Here is a 13,481-nt window from a genome sequence, read left to right as displayed (position 1 = left end):
TAAGTAAAGAATGGGCCTACCATCATCACCACCACTGAAATAACTTTTGAATCAATTGCCAACATTCATAGGTAAATCCAAAATTATTAGGAATAGCAGCATCTGCCTCCTCAAACTACAGGCCTTATTTCCAGACAAATCACCATACCAATCATCTAGGAAAGCAAATCCTTTGGAGAATGGGTCTTCTGAGAACAGTAACTGTAAGTCAATTACCACCATTAGGACAGGAAATTCAACCTAGCTGAAATTGCAAGGCACTCTGAAGGAGAATTACATGTAAGCATGTTTTAGGAAAGTCAAATCAAAGCTATCACCTTAACTACAGCCTTTCATTAGACCCTTGTGGAAGTAAACATAGACTCAGTCTTTGTGCAGATGTAATCTAGCAACTATTTCTGTAGATACTTTCTTCTGAGGAGTTATAGTTCCTGAATATCCTAGTAAATCCATGACATTTCCAAATAGTTCAATATCGAAAATGCATTTTTTTTTTTCATTAACATTAAAGATGACGCATTACTATGTGCTTTACCACTGCACTTTAAGAATATAGGAACCTTTTATTCCAACTTTCAGTTAAGTTCTCTTGTAAATGTCAACTTCTTCATTAGAATGTGAGCTCTTTGAGACCAGAAAAATTTTTTCCTTTTATATTTGTATCCACAGGGCTTGCTAAAGTGTATTTTGCTCAATAAACAATTAATAAATACATTTCCATTCATTATTTTTTTCTTTGTTTTAGTGCTGCCTTAGTATTCTTTCCAATGCTTTGGATAAGAACCAGACTTAGGAAACTAAGCACATTTCATTATTGCTTTTATTGTTGAGCAGAGACTAGATACTAGATAGTGCCAGAAAGGACAGAAAACCTCTTTTCTCCCCTCTTGAAACCAAAGAGGTGATGTTGCTGTGTCCTCTCATGCTATGTGTAAACAGTTAGAAACACTTCAAAGAATTTGATTGTGTGAACACCTCTTTATTAAAGTCTACTGGTCTCCCAAAAAGTTAACAGCCACTTTCTCAGTGGGTTACATTCATTATATCTAAGCTTGTGAATATTTGCAATCATTAGGAATATGTGGGATTACTTAGATACAAATCTTCCAGGTTAGAATTTAGTTCATCAGTATGAGCACTTCTTTCAATAATTCTGGTGAAAAAAATTCCATGATTTTTCATTAATTGTTATTCTCATCTCTATTTTTTTATGATTCTTATACAGTGGATATAGTCAATGATGGAGAAATTTTTCTTTATAACTTTTAGAATCTAAGAGGAACTAGAGCAATGGAAATGATAGAGAAGTAATGACAGTAGTTCTAGCATATATGGATGAATGAAAAATTTTTGTATGACTTAAAGATAATATACTATAATAGCCTGCCTGCTATAGAAAAATTCAATCTATACTTTCTATGCAGCCTAGTCTTCCTCCAAGCAGAGAAAATAAAGAAGGTTGAGTATTTTTTTTTGCTTTTTTTTCTCAGTTTAACCATCAAAAAGGAACATTTCCATACATATTTGTAGAACACACACACACACACACACACACACACACACAAATGGAATTCATAAGGAACTATGAATTTTCTATATCACCTGCTACATTTTAAAAGTATACAAATAAATCCTGCTTATTACCTCCACAAATTTCCCTGCTTGTCTATGCCTCTTGTGAAGTTCCTTCTCTTCTCTTTCTGTGGAGGGAAATTTTTTCAACAACTTAAATCAAGATATATATATATATATATGGAGAACTTTAAAAAAATGAAAAAAAAGAAACTTTTTAAGAGGTAAAAGAGGATCTGCACCATTTTCAGGAAGTAAAAGGGAAGAAGAATGTCATACAGAAGAAAGAAAAAAAAGAAAGAAGGATTGTTTGGAGCTATGATAGATATGACACTAAAAGAGAAAAGCTAGATTTTTTGAGAATGAAACAACAGGTTTTATTCCAAGTAATGCTGCAAGAAGAGAAAACAGGAGAGTGATAATATAATTAGTTAAAAGATGAAAAAGTAGATAACAGTGTTTGGCAACACTCCTCCACCCCAAATGATACTAAACTAGTGAGACAAAGAAGATCTGATTTTTTGGAAAGTCTATTCAAGACATGATAGAGCACCTTCCAACTTCTTTTAAATTTTATAATTATTACTCAATTCTGGAACAAATAATATTGATACAAACCTGTTGGAATCCTTACTAACTGCTAACTAATTAGAGTTGATGTAATCTTACAAGAAGATTTTGGCCAGAACCTGAAACAAGGTACTAAGTAGAACTAATTAATACAAGGCTTGTGTTCACACCTTTACTCATTGGAGTCCACAAGTATGCTAGCTTCACAAAGTACACTTTCTAACTTCAAGGGAGTCCACACCTCCCTTAAAGATCGTTGGGCCAGAGAGCACTATGGGAGAAAACCCATAATCCCATTCTCTCAGAAGAGTCAGATAAAAGGCCAGCGATGAGGGATCTATGGCAGAATACATTTTTTCCTCTTGGCTGGCTGGTCGTGCTGGACTCGAGAGGAGCGACTCTGATGCAGAGAACACTTTGACGGATTTCAGTGGAGCTACGCCAGAAGCCCTCTCTCCTCGGCAAGTTGGTGGCTGGGCTCCCCAGAAGGAGACAAGAGAGACATTCCATCTCTGTGTTGGTTGGAGGCTGAAGAAAGCAGAGGCAGAGGCTGAAGGACAGAACCTTCGGAGGGCTCTAAGCCTCTAAGCCCTGTGTTTTGAGAAGAACAAGAACTCCAACATTTGAACTCATAACACAAACCTATTATTTATTAGCAAGAATTGGAAAGTTCTGTGATACAGTTAGAATTTTCATCATTGCTACCAATACAAGCAACAACTTGGGTAGACAGAGCCAGAATTAGAAAGTAAAAATTTGCTTAAGAAAAAATTTCTGTTCATGTATATAACCTATATCAGATTTCTTACTATTTGGGGAGGAAGAAGAAGAGAGGGAATAAGTTTGGGACTTAAAATTTTATTTGAAAAAAAATGTATTAAAAAAATTGTCTTTACATGTAATGGAAAAAAAAAAAGATTATAACTGAAAACTGGATTGTTAGGTCCACTCTAGAATGTATATTATATATATACACAATTGATTCAAACTAACTCATGCTTTGTTTCTTTTGGGAATTTGTGTGTGTGTGTGTGTGTGTATGTGTGTGTGTTTAGACATCTGAACTAAGAATTTAATTGTTTATATCATTCATAGTTTCATCTCCTGTGATTAACTCCACTCTATTGCTATTCTTTTTTTTTTTTTAATTGTAATTATTCTCTATGCAATTTAGCATGGTAGATATACTTCTAGGTAATATATTCACTCCCCTGTCATTTTTAGTGTGTTTTTCATTACTTTTTTTCATTATATTTGCAATGTTCCTGGCTGATAAAATCTTTTCTTATGTATACTTCACCTATGGCTTAAAGACTACCATTGTTATATTTTAACCAATAGTATAGAAATGAGAAATTCAGAGATACTTGGGAAGATTGTTTCTCAACTTTTTGTTTTCTTTCTAACTTGGTTACATTGGTTTCATTTGTATAAAACCAATTAAATTTAACATAACAAAAATTATCTACTTTTTAGTTCATAATGTTTGGTTATGATTTTCCTCCTTTCCATATATGTGACAGGTAGATTATACTTTGCTTTTTTAACTTGATTAAAAGGTCACTATATATGTCTAAATCATAAACATATTTTTACATATGATGTGAGATGTTGGTCTATTCCTAATTTGTGTCATATTGTTTTCTAATTTTCCCCATAGCTTTATGCCAAATAGTGAGTTCCAATCCCAAAAGTTGAAGTCTTTGGGTTTATCAAACACTTGTCTACTTTTGCTATTGATTACTGTCTTATGTGCGAAGTCTAATCCATTGATCTACCACTCTATTTCTTAGCCATTACTAGACAGTTTTTATGATTATCATTTTATGATACAGTTTAAGATCTATATTGGTAGGCCAGCTTCCTTTGCAATTTTTTTTTGTTGATTTCCTTGATATTCTTGACCTTTTCTTTTTCCAGATGAATTTTGCTGTTACCTTTTCTTGCTCTATTTGATAGATTTTTGTAGTCATTACTGTTGTCGTTAGTTTGATTAGTATGGTCTTATAAAAGTAAACTAGTTTAGGCAGAATTGTAATTTTTATTATGTTTGACTTACCCATGAGCAATAGATATTTTTCTAGTTATTTAGATGTGACTTTATTTGTATGAAAAATATTTTGTAATTATGTTCATTCAGCTCCTGGATTCACCTCAGCAGGTAGATATAATTATTTTATGTCATTTACAATTATTTTAAATGAAATTTTCTTTCTATCTCTTGCTGCTGGCCTTTGATGGTCACATAAAAAAAGCTAATGATTTGTGGGGTTTTCCTATATCTTGCAATTTTGTTGTTTACTGTTTTGCATAATTTTAATTGATATTCTAGGGTTCTCTAAGTGTACAATCATATCATTGACAAATAGTAATATTTTTATTTTCTTGTTGCCTATTCTAATTTCTTTTATTGCATTTTCTTTTCTTGTTGCTAAAGATAATATTTCCAATACTATATCTCTGGATCCAGATGGCATTTTCTGGGCCACCTAGGTGGCATTGGATAGAGCCCCAGCCATGAAATCAGGAGGAGCTGAGTTCAAATCTGTCCTAAAACGTTTAAGATTTCTTATCAGTGTGACCCTGGGCAAGTCCCTTAATATTAATTGCCTCAGGGAAAAAAAGCAAATGGCATTTTCTATTAAGCATTTATTAAGGACCAGAAACTGGAAACTGAGTAGATGCCCATCAATTGGACAATAGCTGAATAAATTGTGGTATATGAATATTATGGGATATTATTGTTCTGTAAAAAATGACCAGCAGGATGATTTCAGAAAGACCTGGAGAGACTTACATGAACTGATGCTGAGTGAAATGAGCAGGACCAGGAGATCATTATACACTTCAACAACAATACTATATGATAATCAATTCTGATGGACCTGGCTCTCTTCAACAATGAGATGAAGCAAATCAGTCCCAATAGAGCACTAATGAATTGAAACAGCTACATCCAGCGAAAGAACTCTGGGAGATGAGTATGAACCACTACATAGAATTCCCAATCCCTCTACCCTTGTCTGCCTTCATTTTTTATTTCCTTCACAGGCTAATGGTACACTACTCCAAAATATAATTCAATGTTCTTCCAATTTGTATCATTATTGATACAATATAAAATACAATCCAATGCAAAAGAAACAGAGCACAGGAAATTCAAACCCTATTATTTCAACCCACAATTAGTAAATGAGAACAATAGAAATAAAATATCTGTTATGCTTCTGAACTTCAAGCAACCCCACAAAACCCAATAATCACTTTTATAGCAAAAACTCAGAATAAACCTACTCAATCCCCCATTAAAAGTCTACTTTCTCCTCATTATAACATGCCACCCACCCACAAGTGTTAGAAGAAATTTACATTAATAAATGATTCCAAATTTGACCCAATATGAGGAAGTGGATGACTTAATATATCACTTGCGCCCAATGTGCTTTATTCTGATGCCTGACTCCAAATAATTACTTTCAGTTTTTCATCTAGCCATGAAATCTGCTTCTGTAGAGAAATGAAGAAGGCAATGAGCAACAGATACAAGTTTGATTTATTGACATAAGTGGTTTCATTTAGTTTCCATGATTTTGAGCTACACATTGAATAGCAGTACCAGAAATGTTCCTGAACTTGGAGTCTGATGAATTGGATGTGAGTGCTAGTTCTTAGACTTTCTAGATATGTGACCATGGGGAAGTCATCTAACCTCTCCAAAATGAATTTATTATAAGAAAAATATCACTAATAATAATTACATTATCTCATAGGTTATTGTGAGTTTTAAATTAGATTATATGTAAAGGACTTTACAAATCTTAAAATGTTATGCAAATGCAATTATTTCAGTGCTTAAGCTCCTCCTTTTGCAAGTATATTGTGATGCTCAACAGATAGCGAGGTTTATAATTCCTTAGTGACTTAACATTCTATATAAAGTACCACAAATTACTAGCTAGTGAAGTCATTTGATTATTTCTAAATGGTAATTGGAAGGAGGTAGAAAATCTGTCTTTGATATTGCTTAGTTAAGTTTGCATTCTTCTGTGACTAAAGGCTAAATTTCTAAATTTTATTGATAGTGTTGTAAATGCATACTTTTGCCTCTAATAAAAATTTCCTTGAACATCTACCATGATGGTCAACTCACTACCTATTGAAATAGCTCTTTACACTTTTGAACAGCTGCACTTATTTTTAAGGTTTCTTTAAACTTTCCTTAACATCAAATATTTATTTGCTTCTTTGCAATTTCTAAATGTTCTTATACTACTGGTTTCTATGGCCATGTAGAAGTCTGTTTCTTTTCCCAGTAATATCTATTCAGATATATGAAAGTAGTAATTATGTGCCTTTTCTCCAAGCTAAATATTCCCAGATCTTTAAATCATTTGTATGATATCCATTCAGGTTTAAATGACAAATCACAAAATACATTCCTCTTTTGATCTCCTTTAGAGATATAAATCATACAGAAAGATGATCTGATAGGTACTTTCTTGCTCAGAATTCATTATGTCTATGTGGTTTTGCATGGGGATAATTAAAATTGGTATCAGGATTAATAAAGCGTCTTTCTCTTTATTATGTGCACAGGGTATAAAAATATGGATATTATGAATGTATAGTGCATTGGATTACTAATTATTGGATGTAATGAAGTGAAAGACAAGATCAATAACTTGAAGAAACTTAAACCCTTGTTGGGTCATCATCTTGCTAATTCATCAATTCTTAATGAAGAATTTATTAGACCACAATTCCTTATTCTGAACAGATATTTACAATAGGGTTAAGGTGGTAATAGAATTGGGGAAATGATAGGTTGACCAAAATATTTGTTTCACAAAATCTATATAATGTAATAAGTAGATTGATCTTGATCTTTTCAAGAAATTTCAAGTGTACAGGGTGTTCTTCATAACTTCAATTATTATTATTATTATTGCCTCAATAAAACTACCTGGCATTTAAGAGGTCAAAGAGACCAAAAGTGAGCATGGCTATACAAGTGAAATTTCATGGACTCCATTCAGTGACTTTTATTGTATTTTAATCCAGTGCAGATTGAAAAAAAAAAAACAAAAAACACAGAGAACCTTTAGGAATAGAGTATAGAAAAAGACGAGGAACAAACCAATATGATGTATGCAAAGATAAGGCATTATAATATATTATTTTCTTTTTGTTACCATCAGAGTCATAGTAAGAATTTTTTAATGACAAAATTGTTTTGGTTTGAGTGAAAAATGAGTTATTACACAACATGAGAACCAATATTTATTATTTGTGATTAAAAAAAAAAGTCTCTTGAATTTATCTATAGACCTAAAAAGTTTTCAACTTAGACTGCCAAGGAAGTATCCTTAAAATCTTAATTTTCTTTTTGCTTTCAAACTTAGAAAGATATTTTTCAGCTTAATATTTAGGTGACAACTCTCCTTTTGAAATCAATGAAAAAATTTAAAAACCCCATTTTGCAAGTTTAAGGATTATTGTGTTTCTCACTTGTATTTTCATAATTACAAATAAATAGCTATTATTGAAGTGTTTGGATTAGTGGAATTCTACATGATGATTGAATTTATTGGTTTGAGATATTTGACTCTTGTGGAATAAGAATATATGTATGTATGTAATGTAGTGATTGTTACTGAGTGTGATTATAGTATTGCCTTTTCAAAATTCTGGGACTTTAGAATGTAAATAACATTCTATTTTTTAAATAACCATAATGTATCAAGCTAGTGTTAAATAAGTTATTGTGGAAGGGAAAGTGAATGAATTGATACAAACAATATCTGAAGCCATTTAATCATGAACTATTTAATAATGTACTAATGCATTGTTCTGAGGTTATAACTATTTTTTCTCTGTTTTATTTTATAAGAATGAAGAAAATTAAGTAGCCAAGAAAAAAATAAAAAAAAGAACCCCCCACAAAAAAAAAAAAAAATCAGCTGACATTCCCTGGTTTTAAAAAGTTCAATATTTTCACTTAAGTATTTAATTGTAAAAGGGTTGTCAACTGAAAGCTGTAAAAGGCCAGATAATCCATTAAGTCCAACTTACTCATCTGATGCATATACAAATTAAGTGACTTGCCAATACTCAGAAAACAACAGTACAGATTCCCTTAATCCAAATTCAATGTTCTTTCCAGTATATCACAAACAGGTGTCTCTAGGTTTTTGATTCTTTGATAGAGGAGTTGAATATATGTGAAAAATTTAAAACTAAAGTATGTATAGTTTCAACTACTTGAATACCAATTTAAAGTGACATAATACACTTGAGAGGCTTTAATGTATGCCAGGGTCATTAAAAAAGATTTTATTACTTATTTTAAACTTTTTTTCTTTTAAAATTTTGTCTTCCAAATGATCTTCTTTGCTGCAATCCCTTCACTTACCTACTGGAAAGGCAAGCAATAGGATATAAATGTGAAATAAGTCAAAACATTTTCATATTAGTCACATTTCAAAAAAAAAAAACAAGAAAAATAAGGTGAAGAAATTTCACTTCAATTTGTGTTTAGATTAGTTCTTTCTTTGGAGGAGGGTCCTTTGAAATTGTCTTGGACCACCCTTTTCATCAGAATGGCCAAGTCTTTCAAAGTTGATTATTATTACAAAATCAATGTCACTGTACTTCTCACGTCATTTTACATCAGTCTATAAAGGGCTTGTCTTGTTTTTTGAAACTATTTCCCTCACAATTTTTATAGCACATTAGTCCTTCATTACAATCAGATGCTATAATATGTTCAGTCATTCCCCAATTGATGATGATCTCTCTAAGTTTTTGCCACCACAGGAAAAAAAAAACAAAACTGTTATAAATATATTTGGATGTGTATGTTCTTTTCCTTTGATCTCTTTAAAATGCATAATTTAGATATAAAGTGTCATGTTATAAGCAAATTAGGAGAGCAAAGGATAATCTTTGTCGAAGGGGTAATTTATGACCAAAATAAATAGAGAACATTTTGAAATGCAAAATGGATAATTTCTATTACATTAAATTGAAAGGATTTTGCTCACATAAAACCAATGCAGTCACAATTAGAAGGGAAGAAGAAATCTGGGAAACAATTTTCATAGTCAATGTTTCTGAAAAAGGATTCAGTTATAAAATATATAGAAAAATGAGTCAAATTTATAAGAATGCCAGTCATTCCCCAATTGATAAATGGTCAAAGTATATTGACAGATAGTTTTCAGATGTCTCAAAACCATCTTTAGTCATATAATAATGCTCTATGTCACTGCTGCTCTGAGAAATGAAAATTAAAACAACTCTCAAGTATCACCTCACACCTAAAAGATTGACTAAAATGACAGAAAAAAAAGATAATGTTCAATAAAGAAAGGAATGTGAGAAAACTGGGACATTTATGCTTTTTTGGTGGAATTGTGAATTGTCCAACCATCTGGAGAGTGATTTGGAACTATGACCAAAGGGCTATACAATTATATGTATCCTTTGATCCAGAAATGCTATTACTATATTACAAAGAAATCATGAAAGAGAGAAAAAGACCGACATAGGAAAATTGTAACAGCTTTTTTTGGTGGCATGGAATTAGAATATGAGTGTATGTCCATCATTAGGGAACTAGCTGAATATGTTATGGTATATGAAATTAATGGGATATTTTTATTCTATAAAAATTATGAACAGGCTATAAGAAATTATGAAAGGTCATTTTTACATAAACTGATGCTGAGTCAAGGGAGACGAACCAGAAAAACTGAACATAGCATCAGCAAGATTATGTTATGATCAACAGTGACAGACTTAGATCTTCTTAGAAATTCAGTGATCTAAAATAATTCCAATAAACTTTCAATGGAAAATGTTATTTGCATCTAGAGAAAAAAACTATGGAGTGGTGATATATCTGGATCAAAGGGTACATATAGTTTTATAGCCCTTTGGTTATAGTTCCAATTATTTTCTGGAATATTTGGACTAATTCACCACTCCAACAGCAATTCAATTTTCTATTTTTTTTTCTCATTGCCTTCAGTATTTGTCATTTTTCATAGGTATAAGATCTATCATAGTTCATTTGATTTGTTTTTCTCTCAACAATAATAATGTAGATTTTTTTTATATGACTATAGATAACTTTGAAATCTTTTTTGCTTTGAAATTGCCTTTTCACATTCTTCAGCCATTTATCAATCAAGGAATGACTTTTACTTATATAAATTTGATTCTGTCCTATACGCTGTATATATTTGAGAGATGTATTCTTTGTTACATGCTGTAAAAAAGTGATACTACATCAGTCCCTATGGTTCCTTAGAAAAAAAATTTTTTCTTGATTATCTCATTTAAATAGGTCTATTTTTGCTTTTTCTGAGATTATGATTATTACCTTTACCTCTTTTTACTTCATTTAAAGCATATTTGTTTTTCACCTATTTATTTTTATTTTATTCTTTATGTTTCAAAGGTATGTCTCTTACAAAAAAGCATATTGTTGGGGTCTGATTTTAATCCATTCTGCTATTTACTTCCATTTTATGGATGTGCCCACTCTATGCTTATTTCCAGTTATGATTTAAAGGGTACTTTCTTCCTTCTCATTTTCTCTTTATTCTTTTCTCTCTTTTTATCCTATTGCTCTTTTTTTTTTTTAAAAAAAAATAACTTTTTATTGATAGAACCCATGCCAGGGTAATTTTTTTACAGCATTATCCCTTGCATTCATTTCTGTTCTGATTTTCCCCTTCCCTTCCTCCACCTCCTCCCCCAGATGACAAGCAGTCCTTTACATGTTGAATAGGTTATATCCTAGATACAATATATGTGTGCAGAACCGAACAGTTTTCTTGTTGCACAGGGAAAATTTAATTCAGAAGGTATAAATAACCCAGGAAGAAAAACAAAAATGCAAGCAGTTTATATTCATTTCCCAGTGTTCTTTCTTTGGGTGCAGCTGCTTCTGTCCATCTTTGATCAATTAAAGCTCTCTTTATCGAAGAGATCCACTTCCATCAGAATACATCCTCAAACAGTATTGTTGTTGAGGTATATAATGATCTCCTGGTTCTGCTCATTTCACTTAGCATCAGTTCATGTAAGTCTCGCCAGTCCTCTCTCTATTCATCCTGCTGGTCATTCCTTACAGAATAATAATATTCCATAACATTCATATACCACAATTTACTCAACCATTCTCCAATTGATGGGCATCCTTTTATTTTCCAGCTTCTAGCCACTACGAACAGGGCTGCCACAAACATTTTGGCACATACAGGTTTCTTTCTTTTCGTTAGTATCTCTTTGGGGTATAAGCCTAGTAGAAACACTGCTGGATCAAAGGGTATGCACAGTTTGATAACTTGTTGAGCATAGTTCCAAATTGCTCTCCAGAATGGCTGGATATGTTCACAATTCCACCAACAATGTATCAGTGTCCCTGTTTTCCCGCATCCCCTCCAACATTCCACATTATCTTTCCCTGTCATTCTAGCCAATCTGACAGGTGTGTAGTGGTATCTCAGAGTTGTCTTAATTTGCATTTCTCTGATTAATAATGATTTGGACCATATTTTCATATGTCTATAAATAGTTTCAATTTCTTCATCTGAGAATTGTCTGTTCATATCCTTTGACCATTTATCAATTGGAGAATGGTTTGCTTTCTTAGAGATTAGAATCAGTTCTCTATATATTTTTGAAATGAGTCCTTTATCAGAACCTTTGACTGTAAAAATGTTTTCCCACTTTATTGTTTCCCTTCTAATCTTGTCTGCATTTGTTTTGTTTGTAGAAAAACTTTTCAATGTGATATAATCAAAATTTTCTATTTTGTGGTCAATAGCGATCTCTAGTTCTTGTTTGGTCATAAATTCCTCCCTCTTCCACAGGTCTGAGAGGTAAACTATCCTATGCTCTTCCAATTTATTTATAATCTCATTCTTTATGCCTAGGTCATGAACCCATTTTGACCTTATCTTGGTGTACGGTGTTAAGTGTGGGTCAATGCCTAGTTTCTGCCATACTGATTTCCAATTTTCCCAGCAATTTTTGTCAAATAATGCATTCTTATCCCAGAAACTGGTGTTTTTGGATTTGTCAAACACTATATTATTAAAGTTATTGGCTGTTTTATCCTTTGAACCTAACCTATTACATTGATCAACTACTCTATTTCTTAGTCAATACCAGATGGTTTTAGTAACTGCTGCTTTATAATATAATTTTAGATCTGGTACAGCTAGGACACCTTCATTTGATTTTTTTTTTCATTAATTCCCTTGAAATTCTTGACCTTTTGTTTTTCCATATGAACTTTGTTGTTATTTTTTCTAGTTCATCAAAGTAGTTTTTTGGGAGTCTGATTGGTATAGTGCTAAATAAATAGATTAATTTAGGTAGTATTGTCATCTTTATTATATTTGCTTGCCCAATCCAAAAGCATTTAATATTTTTCCAGTTGATTAGATCAGACTTAATTTGTGTGGAAAGTGTTTTGTAGTTTTGCTCATAAAGTTTCTGATTTTCCCTTGGCAGATGGATTCCTAAATATTTTATACAATCAGTAGTTACTTTAAATGGAATTTCTTTTTGTATCTATAACTTTTGGGTTTTGTTAGTGATATATAAGAATGCTGATGACTTATGTGGGTTTATTTTGTATCCTGAAACTTTGCTGAAGGTGTGGATTGTTTCTAATAACTTTTTGGTAGAATCTCTGGGATTCTCTAAGTATACCATATCATCAGCAAAGAGTGATAATTTGGTTTCCTCATTGCTTATTCTTATTCCTTTAATCTCTTTCTCAACTCTTATTGCCAAAGCTAGCATTTCTAATACAATATTAAATAGTAACGGTGATAGTGGGCAACTTTGTTTTACTCCTGATCTTACTGGGAATGGTTGCAGTTTGTCCCCATTACATATGATGCTTACTGCTGGTTTTAAATAGACGCTACTGATTATTTTAAAGAAAAGTCCATTTATTCCTATACTCTCAAGAGTTTTTAATAGGAATGGATGTTGGATTTTATCAAATGCTTTTTCTGCATCTATTGAGATGATCATATGATTTTTGTTAATTTGATTATTAATATGGCCAATTATATTGATAATTTTCCTAATATTGAACCAGCCCTGCATTCCTGGTATAAATCCTACTTGATCATGGTGTATTATCCTGGGGATGATTTTCTGTAGTCTTTTTGCTAATATCTTATTTAAGATTTTAGCATCAATATTCATTAGGGAGATTGGTCTATAATCTTCTTTCTCTGTTTTCAACCTACCTGGTTTAGGTATCAGTACCATGACTGTGTCATAAAAGGAATTTGGTAGGACTCCTT

This window comes from Antechinus flavipes, chromosome 2 (genome assembly GCF_016432865.1).
Source record: "Antechinus flavipes isolate AdamAnt ecotype Samford, QLD, Australia chromosome 2, AdamAnt_v2, whole genome shotgun sequence".
Classification (NCBI taxonomy): domain Eukaryota; kingdom Metazoa; phylum Chordata; class Mammalia; order Dasyuromorphia; family Dasyuridae; genus Antechinus; species Antechinus flavipes.
This window is presented reverse-complemented; position numbering follows the sequence as displayed.